Source organism: Acipenser ruthenus, chromosome 6 (assembly GCF_902713425.1).
Source record: "Acipenser ruthenus chromosome 6, fAciRut3.2 maternal haplotype, whole genome shotgun sequence".
In the NCBI taxonomy this organism is placed as follows: domain Eukaryota; kingdom Metazoa; phylum Chordata; class Actinopteri; order Acipenseriformes; family Acipenseridae; genus Acipenser; species Acipenser ruthenus.
The window spans coordinates 35,439,987-35,451,823 of NC_081194.1; the positions used below are offsets into that span (position 1 = coordinate 35,439,987).

Here is an 11,837-nt window from a genome sequence, read left to right on the forward strand (position 1 = left end):
CACACCCGAGTCTCTGTAAGTCGCCTTGGATAAAGGCGTCTGCTAAATAAACAAATAATAATAATAATCTTAGTTATGTACCCTTCTGATTACAAGTCACCTGGATTATCTCAGCACAAGTGCACTTGAAAAGTTATTTAAGTTCATTTAAATAACCTTGGTTAGAATTATGGTACAGGATGCAGGTCTCAGAATCGGAAAGGCTGTTGTTTTCTTCTTCAGTTCCTTTCAGTTTGAGTTGATTCCAAGCAGTTTGCGACAGGGCCTGTCGTGGGTCCTTTCAATCGTCCCGTTTCCTGGTTAGTTTACCGCGCAGAGCCAAGATTTGAAAGATGCGCTCCTCTTAAATAGTCAACCTGCCCACTTCTGCGATTGGTCAGTTTGAATATTTGGGGCAGCGATTAACTCACACCACGTGTCTCCTTATTGGTAGATTTCATCTTTGTGCCACTCCTTGGCCTTGCCCACAGCTTGTGATTGACAGTTCACTAAAATGTCCTTTGTCTTGTCAACTTGATTGATCAGTCCTCCTAGCTCAGGACTGGCTTTTGTCAGTCCAGCAGGGGTCATGATCTGATGAAGGCCATTTGGTCGGCTTATCAAGAGCTGATCTGAAGAGGAATTTTTACGACTCGGCTTCACAAAGTTGCATTTGTCTACTTTGAGCAAGAGATGAGGGAAGAGAAAAACATTAACTTGCAACTTTCTCAAACAAGTTTAAACAGTGTATATTAATATCCAGCAATAACCTGATTTGACTACACTGTCCGCTACAAGCTAGACAAATGGAGTGAGTTTGAATTACAATGTTTCAAGTGATTAATACAGTCTTTGAATTATTGTATAGTATAGAAGTTTAAAAAACAAGTAAAGCCAAAAGATCTACAGAAAAAAAGAAGCCAGTGATAATATTGAGGTAAAATGGATTTTCAAACTTTGGTTAAATGAGGTTTTAGTGTAAAAAAACACAAAAACACACCATCATATTAATATATTGTAAGTTTATTTAATTTGCTCAAACAAAAACATTTTAGCATGTAAGACATTTTAAATGGACAGAACAGTATGGTACAGAGTGAATGGAAAAGGATCAACAAAGAAAACTGATTTAATGAAAATTTGAAACATTCATTGGAACTTCATCTGCTTGTATCAATACTTCCTTGAATGGTGAGTTTACAGACCTTATGTAGGGAAATTGGACCGTTTTAGCACCAGCATTTTGATTCTGACATTCAACTGATGTGACTGTAGCGATTGTATGAGAAAAGGTGTTCAGATTTCCCACAGCTCAAATGTCATCACTATTAAAAAAAACAAACACAAACAAAAACAAAAACAGTTAAGCCAATTGTCCCATAATGTTATTACTTCTGGAGTATAAGATGAAATATTGGGCTTCCTGAAATAGAAATGGAATCATTACCGTACGGCTATTTACCTCCTAAAGACCTGAAACCTGAATAAGATATACCAAAGCTGCTTGCAGAGCCTGTGATGCAGTCAGGACCCGCCCCCCGAGGCCACAAAGGCACTGTGCTCACAGATCTCAGCTTCATTTTTCCTTCAAGTCTGCTACAAATCATGGACGGAGCGACCTTGAAGGTTAATGGTTACATTACTATTTCAGGGACTCAGGATTATGCTAATAACCCATCGTTCCCTTTCAAGTATGAAATGTAACCATTATTGTATTGGTGAGTGTACCAAAGCTGTCACAATATTGCAGAACGACTGGAATGCTACAAGGCTAAGCTGAGAGGCTGCCTTGTGAGTTACCATACAGAACCCCAGTAACAAGTAACTAGAGTGAAAATATTTAGGCAGAAACTCACCTCTGTGTCTGTGTTGTAAGGGTCGACTGAGAAGCCGTCCTTAACACTCTAGTTCCAAAACCATGGTTTTGAGGAGCCACAACATTAAGCCTGTAGAACCTTGTAAAAGGTATGGGGAGTAGCCCACACTACTGCATTGCAAATGTCCTTGACAGATACACCCTGGAATAAAGCTCACTAAGTTGCCATGCCCCTGGTGGAACGGGCAGTGAGCTTTTCTGGAGGGGCAAGTTGGCTCGCTCATAGGGAGTCCCGACTGTGTCTGCTATCCACTTGGACAGTCGCTACTTAGACAGGGCTTGACCATGGGACTTCACCCCATAGCAGATGAAAATTTGTTCGGACTGCCTCTAACTTTTCATTCTGTCAATGCAGTATGCCAGGGCCTGCACTGGGTAGAGCTACCGCTCTCTTGTCACACTGGAAAAAAGGTGGATGGAAAGCCTCCAGTTCCACAGACTGGTTGACATGGAACGCCAAGATCGTCTTCGGCAAAAAGGTAGGATTGGTACAGAGCGTAACCTTTGTCCTGGCCTCTGTAAAAGTTAAGCAGACTTTCGCTATCAAGAATGCCTGCATCTCTCAGCCACAGCGGAGGTCATAACGAGCAAGAAAGTCGCTATAAAATGATAAAAAACTCAGCTCAGCTGAATGCAGGGGCTCAAATGGAGGCTTCCTGAGTGCATTAAGCACCACGTTTACCCTCCAGCAAGGAACAATGTCCTTCATAGGCGGCAGAAGCCGCAAGACCCTTTCAAAAATTGACCCGCCAGGAAGTGAGCTGCCCATGCCAAACTAAAATAGTTGCCAGACCTTTAATGTAGAGGGGAATCTCAGTATTACTGTCATGGGACAGGTCGCAGGGTCAAACCCACGAGGCAGACACCACATCTGAGAAACACTCCACTCCACTGTACTGGGAACGTGTGGACAGTGCTCTGGCATTCTGCAGGATGTCAATAACCCTGTTGGAAAATCCCAGACAGCTCAAATGCAGCCGTTCAGAGGCCAGACCCAGAGCTGCAGGCTTGATGGTTCGGGATTGCAATATGGTCCCCTGTGCCTGACTGAGCAGGTCACGCCGCTTGGGCAGTTTCCACGGCTGGCCGCTCAGGAGCTGCATCAGTGGTGTGCCAAGGCATCTATTGCCAGCGGGTCCTTGTCTCCTATCATGGAGAACCAAAGGGGACAGTGGGTTGATTTCTGGGAGGCAAAGAGATGTATCTCTGCTCACCCGAACCTCTCCTAAGCTAAACTTGGGAAGCCTCTGCTCTGAGGCGCTGGGGACTCCTTGAGAGGAGGTCTGCCACCCAGTTTGTCACCCCGGGCAGATGTACTGCCCATAGTGAGAGGAGGTTCTTGTTTGCCCAGAGCAAAAGCTTGCGGGCCACATGATGAAGGCTGGGCGACCTAAGGCTGCCCTGGTGGTTAATGTAAGCCACCACTGTTGACCTGTCTGTACAGACAAGCACCTATCTCCCTCCCACTGCCTGCAAAAAATTCTGCAAGGCTAGGTAAACTGCCTACAGTTCTAAAACACTGATGTAGAGACCCTGCCAAGGGGGGTTCCATACACCTTGCGCACCTGCCATTCTACAGCGCCCCAGCCCAGGCTGGACATGTCCATGGTGACGAACTCTCTTCTGGTGACACTGCCCAGTGCTACATTGAGGCATAGATGAACCGGCTGTTTCCACCAAGAGAGTGCCTTTAGGATGGTGATGAGACACTGAAAAACCCTGCTGTTGATCCAGGTCTGCAGAGGGGCACATGCACAGGAGACCCAAATGGAAGGGTCTTGGAAGCGGCTGCCATCAAGCCCAGAAGTATCTACCTTGAGCGCTCTGTTGAGCTGAAATAGCTCCAAACAGACAGCTAGTCTCTGCATTCTGCCATCCGACAGAGTGGCCAGCATGGACCTGGAGTCAAGGCACACGCTGAGATAGGAGGCTGTCTGGGAAGGTGTGAGCTGTCTCTTCACATGATTCACCCTAAGGCCCAACTGTTGAAGGTGGCCAGTGACAAGTTCTGTGTGGGCCTCTGCCTGTGCTGGAGACTGAGCATAAATGAGCCAATAATTGAGCACTCTGATGCCTTTGAGTCTCAATGGGGCCAAGATAGCTTCCATGCACTTCAAGAAGGCACAAGGAGGTAGAGAGAGGCCAAATGGCAAGACACGGAACTCGTACGCTGTTTCCTGAAAGGCGAACCGCAGATACTTCCTGTGCACTGGTTTAATGGGGATGTGGAAATACGTGTCACAAAACTCACAGAAGCTGCGATTAGCCAGTGTCTCCTTGGCGTGCTCTGGCCCCAGGCAGGAAGAGCATCTGCAATGCAGTGTACAGTATACATTTGTTGTCTCAATCTGCTTACAGATGTCAACCGGGCGGGTCAAGACCCGAGCGGCACTGGTTTGGTACCGGATCAATGACTTGAGTACCAGTTGTTAGCAGACTGGAACCGGATCGGTACCTGAATTAGGGATCAGGTTGGTTTGGTGTATTTAACACCGGGTTGGTACTGGTTCAGGACCAGTGTGGTACTGGTTCGGAACCTGGTTGGCAACAGGCTTGTTCAGTGACTTTTGCACTGTGTAGTACTGGGTCGGTACCAGTTTGGTGACTAGCACTGGGTCGTTATGGCCGTATTTGATATAGTTGTATTTGATATTTTATTTGTAAACTACGACTATTTAAAATAGTTGAAATATTTAAATATATATGCTCAAATAAATATATTTTGATTTGAAATATTCAAATAATAATTGCACAAAGTCAAATATTTCATAATATTTAAAAAAAAAATTGGCAGAAAACAAATACTAATTTGAAAATATTTAAATATATGCAAGTTATTTGAAAAAATATAATTTATATATTCAACTATTCCCAAATAGTTAATGAATAAACAAAAGGTAAAACCTAATTATTAGCCTAAAGGAATTATTTACCAAGTCTTGCAATTACCACATGGTGGTTGAGTAGGATTTTAAATGAGTATAATAAATAACCTTGTTCATTTCAACAACTCGGGAATAAATATTATATTGAATATTAAAATTAGTCAAATACAAGGGTAACTGTAACTTACCCTTGTATATTATTTGATGTCTTTGCTTCCCCAAATAAAATGTTTGATTTCATTGTAAGTATTTCAACTATTGTCTATTATTACATACTATTATTATATAATGTGGCTGGAGCCTTAATAAGGTAATTGTTTAATGGGTAATTAAGGCTCCAGACACAATATAAAAGACCTACTCCGGGCTCAGACGAGAAGTTTTGTTAAGAGGAGTTTAGAGGAAGTACTAATGAATGCTATCCAGTAAGCGAACCACGGTACTCATTTTCATAAAATAATTATTGTTTGAGTTGTTTTACTTTGGCCCGTGTGCCTATTTGTTTATTGTGTAAACCTTTTATTTGTTATTATTTAATAAAAGTACTGCTACGGCAGTTTAGTCCCGTACCTTTTGTTTTGCACTTCTTCCTGGTCCGTGATGTCATCCACCAGCCATCCTTGAGACAGATGCTCAGGAAAGATTTAATCTGGCAGGATGACCAAAGATCCACAGTGACGCACACACTAGAGTGTAACAGGGTGACAAGATAACTGGATACTGCTGTGCTTGGCAGAGAGACAGATATAACAGCTTGGGCAGATGCCGAAATGACATAATATTCAAAGCTAATTTGGCATCTGCCCACCACAGCTGGGCACGTCAATAACTGCCCGGGCACTACGGCAACTGCCCTATTTTGGCAACGGTCCATAACATATATATATATATATATATATATATATATATATATATATGCATATACACTCACACACCTTTATATATATAAAATCCCCGTGCCTAAATACAATTATACATTTTAAACACTCATGCTCATTACCCACATTATATCCTGTGTACCAACTACAATACACCAACATTAACACACTACATGCAACATATAACACATAAATGCGCACAGGGGCGGGGCACATTGCCACACACCCCAGGGATCTCTTCTGTCAGTTTATGGGAAACTCTGAAAGCTTTTTTAAGGGGCCAAATAATTTAATACTCTGACAATCAAGGGAACATTACTTGAACATATTGTCTGAACTCACAGATTTTATTTAAAAAAATAGATGAGAAATATGCAAATACCCTAACCTCTGAACTCTACAAAAAACAGTTGGCCCTTCAAACAGAGTTTGATTTATTGTCTAAAAAAACTGAGCCGCTATTACTTAAATCAAGCTATACATTTTATGAACATGGAGACAAACCCAGTAGGATATTAGCACAACAACTCCATAAGAGGTAAGTGTCAAACCTTATTATAGAAATTAACACTCAATCTGGCCTAAAACTATTAACAGGAGATCAATGATTCATTTAAAAATTACTATTCAGCACTTTACTCCTCAGAATCTTCAGACAATCCCATCCAAATAAACTAATTTTTTTTGACAAACTTGACATTCCCACGCTTAACCCCCAAACTAAAACTGAATTGGATGAACCCCTAATGCTATTAGAAATCTACAGGCCCTGATGGTTTCCCCACAGAGTTCTACAAATTGTTTGCCCCTCAGCTATCCCCTTTGATGCCGTGTATGTTCTCCGAATCCTTCACCACCCAATCAATCCTTAAGACCCTCTGTCAGGCTTCTATATATCTGCTTTTAAAAAAAGAATAAGGATCCCCTTGATTGTGGATCATATAGGCCCATTTCCCTTCTCAATGTTGACGTGAAGGTGCTTGCGAAGGCCCTTGCCTGTTGCCTAGAGAATGCCTTACCTTCTATTATTTCATTGGATCAGATAGGGTTTGTTAGGGATAGGCAGTCTTTCTTTAACCTCCGGCGTCTATTTAATGTGATATATACTCAATCCACTTCACAATCCCCCGAGGTATGTCTCTTGGACGCTGAAAAGGCATTTGAATGGGATTATTTAATTTGCCACCCTACACAAATTAAATTTTGGCTGCAAATTCATATCTTAGATTAAACTGCTATATTCATACCCCGAGGCCTCAGTCTGCACAAATAACACAAATTTGGAATACTTTACACTCCACCACGGCACTAAACAAGGTGGCCCCCTTTCTACGCTCCTTTTTGCATGTGGGATAGTTGGGAAATTCAGGGAGTGATACGAGGCGAGTTAGAGCAGAAAGTCTCTTTATATGCAGATGACCTTTTACTATATATTTCTAACCCTGCTTCTTCTCTTTGTCATGCCCTGCTTATTATTGATGACTTTTGCAAAATCTCTGGGTATAAACTTAATCTGCACAGAAGTATAATGTTTTCTATTAACTGCTGCTTATCAGAGCTGTTTTGACAATTGGCCCTTCACAATTTCACAAATTCACATATCTAGGAATTACACATTCCTTTGAAAACCTGTTTAAACACGATTTTCTGCCCTTCTGGAACACACCAAACAAGACATCACTTGCTGGTCGACACGCCCTCTATCATTGATGGGACGAATTAATTAAGTGAAAATGAACACTTCTGAAATTTCTATATCTCTTTCAGTGCATTCCCGCTAATAGTAAAATCCTTTTTTAACTCTCTCGATCACATGATTTCCTCATTTATTTGGAACAAGCAGCAGCCTTGAATTAAAAAGACACTCCTCCAAGGATCTAAATCATTGGGTGGACTTGCGCTGTCTAATTTCCAGTTGTACTATTGGGCGGTGAACATTCATACTCAAACATTCTGGAGGCAGTCATGTACACAGCAGTCCACCCGTGTGTGTGGCTGACAATTGAAGCAGATTCCTGCGTTTCCTCTTCTCCGACTGCTCTTTTGTGTTCCTCCCTTCCTCTATCCTACTCTTGCCTCAGTGTCAATCCTGTTGTTCAGAACTCATTAACCCTTTGCAGTCCATTTATTAAGTGCGTGTCAGGCGCGTCAGGTCCAATTTATTTTCACACGCGCAGTTAATTTTAGACGCGCTGTTTAAAAGTATTTTTTTTCCCCACAGTCAAACAGGTTTAAAAGGCCCTGCATATTAACAAAGCACTCACTAGGCATCTCCAGCCCCGCCCCACCCTTTCGTTCGCTATAGCTTTCACATATGCTAAGAAATAAATAATAATAGTCGTACATACCGATCGATCATCTCCTGATCACTCGTTTTATCACCAAACTCCTCAATAATGCGATCCAAGTCATTATTTTATTACTATAACATCTCAAAAAAGCTCTGCAAATGTCCGTGTTATTCTTTGTGCGCTGGTTCAGTAACAGGCAGCTTGTTTCCTTATGGCCGCCCCTATCTAATACCAGGGGCAAGTATGACTAATCATGAGATACGCCCTTTTTATTTTTTTCGGCTTGTCTCGGCTCCTGTCGGCCATTGAATGGTTTTCTCAGCTTTTTCCATAGAAAAAACAACTAAAAACCTGTTTTTTGCATCTTTTTCATGATGTCAGACAGGGTCTGACATTGGACCTGATAGGAATAATTGCAATGTCGGACCAGGTCCGACATAGGACCGCAAAGGGTTAAAGATCTGGGCACAGTGCAGATATCACTTCGGCTCACAGTCTATACTTTAACTGAATCATTGCATACAAATCACCTATCACCTGTCCCCCCCCATTGAAATATTCAGCCTTTGGTAATTGGCACCATTCTGGTATTAAAACCCTTAAGAGATCTGTACATTGATGGCACCTTTGCCTCCTTTGATCAGCTGTCTAATAAATTTGATCTACCACATAGATATTTTTTTCATTATTTACAGATTAGGGACTTTGTGCGTAGTAGATTGTCTGGCTTTCCATTATTACCCTAAGTCTCCAATTAAATCCCTACTACAGTATAATCCTACCAACAGAGGTGTACTTTCTAAAATATATAACAACCTGCTTGTACAAAACAGCCCCTCTTTTAAAAAAAAAACAAAAACATTTACGTATCTACTGTCAAACTGAAACTTTCAGTATCAGTAAAGGATACCCTTTTAAAGGAAACTGATAAGAAAATACAGAATAATTTGAAATGCATTACGATAAGTATAATCTGACTCGTGATTTAGCAGTTGGTTCAAACAATTTAACACCAGATGTTGGAGTTTTTCTGTTTAATTCTGTGTGAATAAATATAAAACTTTAAAGGGGCAACACTTAATCTAGAAATAGGACAGTTTTATGCTGGGTTGTTTTTTGAATAATAATAATAATAATAATAATAATAATAATAATAATAATAATAATAATAATACTGCTGCTGCTGCTACTACTACTAGTACAACAACAACAACAACAAATTTCACTTCTATAGCGCTCTTCATGTAAGCATTCCAAGGCGCTTCACAAAAGAAATATAAAAAAGCCTGTGTCTAATATCAGGGTTCCCACTCTTTTCAAGAAATAATTTTCCTGGACATTTCCAGGACATTTTACGATAAATAATAGGGAGACATTACTCACTGAGTGGCGAAACACACAATTACTACCAATGATTGGCTGCCACACAGCCTCAGTAGGTACCTCATGTGTAAAAACATTGTCATGTCACACCTCTCCTCTGCACTCTCCACTGGCCTCCGGTGACAGGGTGCATCAGATTCAAGACCCTGGTGCTTGCCTACAGGGCAACTAAGGGAACATCTCCAGGCTATGGACTGTCCCTACACACACCAGCACCAAATTGGTGCTAATCAATCTCTAAACCTATCATATGAACCCATTTTCAAACAGCAATATTGACCCTCCCTTTTCTTTACTACTTTAATATCTTAAGATTTACTAATAGGCTTGTGTTCTTCATGTTTTTAAACTTCAATATTGATCATCTTGTTTCTTTATTAGGCTACTTTAAAATCTTCCACCCAGACTTTTCATTAGGTTAGTATTCTTCACTTCATGTCTTGAAGAGCTGCAGTGTGTGCAGGCTCTCTATACAGCCCATCATTAACACACCTGATCAATTAATCAGCAAGACGGCCTTTGTCTCCGAGACAAAATCTTGCACACACTGCACCTCTCCAGAACAAGGACTGGAGAATAGTAGAAACATGAAAAGCACATCCAATGTCATAACTTGAACTGAAATGAAACAACCCACAGAAGTACTTTAGGATAGATACAGAATACTTTATTCACTATCAGTCACTCAATATAACATATTTACACAGCTATTTCTCTGTCAAAAACAAAAACAAAACACCTTTTAGTCTCTTTACTTCAATTGTTTCACTTTCTCTTAACTGTGCAAGACTCTGGTCCAGAGCTGTCACCTGACTTCTTCTCTGTGACACTCTTCCGGTAGGCGTTTGACTTCGAGAGTAGTGTGAAATCTTGCTGCTTCTCTGCCTTTTCTGCCATTTCATCCGCCTCTCTCTGCATTACTTCAATGCTGTTGATAATCTTCTGCCTCTTCGCTGTCTGGTGTGCTATGTCAGGCATTAGCTCCTTTCTGTTCCAACTTTTTTTCTTCTCATTCTCTAGGTACTGTACATATCTCATCCTTGCCGCCTTGGCATGTTGAACAAGGGCCTTTGGAATGGCATCTTCCATGGGATGTCCAGCCAGAGAATCCTGGACCAAGCAGAGTGAAATAAGAGTCCTCTCCTTTAGGTTCTCAAATAGCATGTCTCCCAAGGAATTCATCAACCCTGCAAGAATCACCTTTGTGGACAAAATCCAGAAATTCAGCCTTGCTGGATCATCTGTGAGAGGAAGTGTTTGTACTCGAGAGGAGCTGGTCACACTGTGGAGTGGTGCACCATTTTGCATTGAGAAGGAGTTGCAAGAGTTTTTCAAATTTGAATATTGAACTTTTCTCCTCCGTTACCATGGCCACTGGGTCAAGGGAGCTCAGGAGTCTTACCGCAGGATACATCAGAGGGATTCTCTCCAGCAGCTATTTGCTGGTTGTCGCAAGGAAGGTGATGCATTCCTTCTTGAACTCTTGTCCCCTCAGTGCATTTGCTTGAAGTTTCTGTGATGCTTTATCCAGAGCTTGTTTGGTGGCAAAGCCGATGTCAAGCTGTTTGAGTGGTACATGCAGTGTTTTGTCCAGTGGGTCAAGTTTGAACATCTGGAGGACTGTCAAAGTTCTCCAGGACGTCTCTCTTAATTGAAGGAAGAGACTGCAGCTCTTCTGCCAAAAAGGGCACCATTGGTGCATCTGTCTGAAAGATTTCCAGAAATGGTTTCAGCTGTCTTGCAACAAATGCAAAAAAATGCAATTTTGCCTCGAAGAGTGGGTCAGCAGCTGCCTCTTTCACCAAAGTGTAGGGCACTGAGGTTGGAACTTTGCTTTTAGGAAGTTTCTTGTGGCTGTCAATATACTTGAGTACAGCTGGCCATCTCTCAATTGCATGCTCTGCAACTTGCAGATCTTCCACCCATCTGTGGGCACAAAACTTCTGAGGAAATGTTGTTGTTTTCATCAAGTCAGCAAAATCGTCTCTTCTGGCCGGTGTGTCGTGAAAGAGCTGTCTCCCAGTCTCTTTCTCACCCTGTTGAAAACTGCTATGAACAACATGCAGACCACAGCTTCCCAGGTTGAGCAGATGTGGTAGATTTGGGTCCATTTTTCTTCTCTCTTCAAATATTCACAGAAACTTCCAGTTGACCTTTGGGCCATCCATGGAGATTTGAAGGAGCTTCTTGGGATCAAGAGGAGATAAACTTATTTTCATTTTCTCAAGGAGCCGCTCTGCTTGAGTGTGTCCCAAAAACTCTGAGTCAAGATAATGCACCACAACCTTACACTCATCCTCACTCCAATATCGAACAACCACATCCATCTGTTCTGTCTGTGTTACTTTGTTTAGGCATTCATCAAGAGAGACAACTTAGCACTTTGACATTCTTATGTCCTTGATTGGCTTCTCTTTGAAATACGGTGACAAACCAAAACGTACAAGGTAGGCTGCTTTCGTTGCACCACACGAAAACATCCTTGCAATTTCACTGTCTGGAAACATTTTTCCAAAAATGTCAGCCACATCTGTGCATGAATTGA

At 41.6% G+C, this 11,837-nt stretch overlaps 1 long non-coding RNA gene across 1 annotated transcript; it reads right to left on the bottom strand.

Annotated features, from left to right (window-relative positions):
- Positions 1–709: 709 nt before the first annotated feature.
- Positions 710–9,000, bottom strand: LOC131737278 (uncharacterized). Its single transcript, XR_009328877.1, has 3 exons — positions 6,638–9,000; positions 5,311–5,426; positions 710–1,304 (listed from the first exon to the last, which is right to left on the bottom strand). It is a non-coding gene; the product is annotated as an uncharacterized LOC131737278 (long non-coding RNA).
- Positions 9,001–11,837: the final 2,837 nt, after the last annotated feature.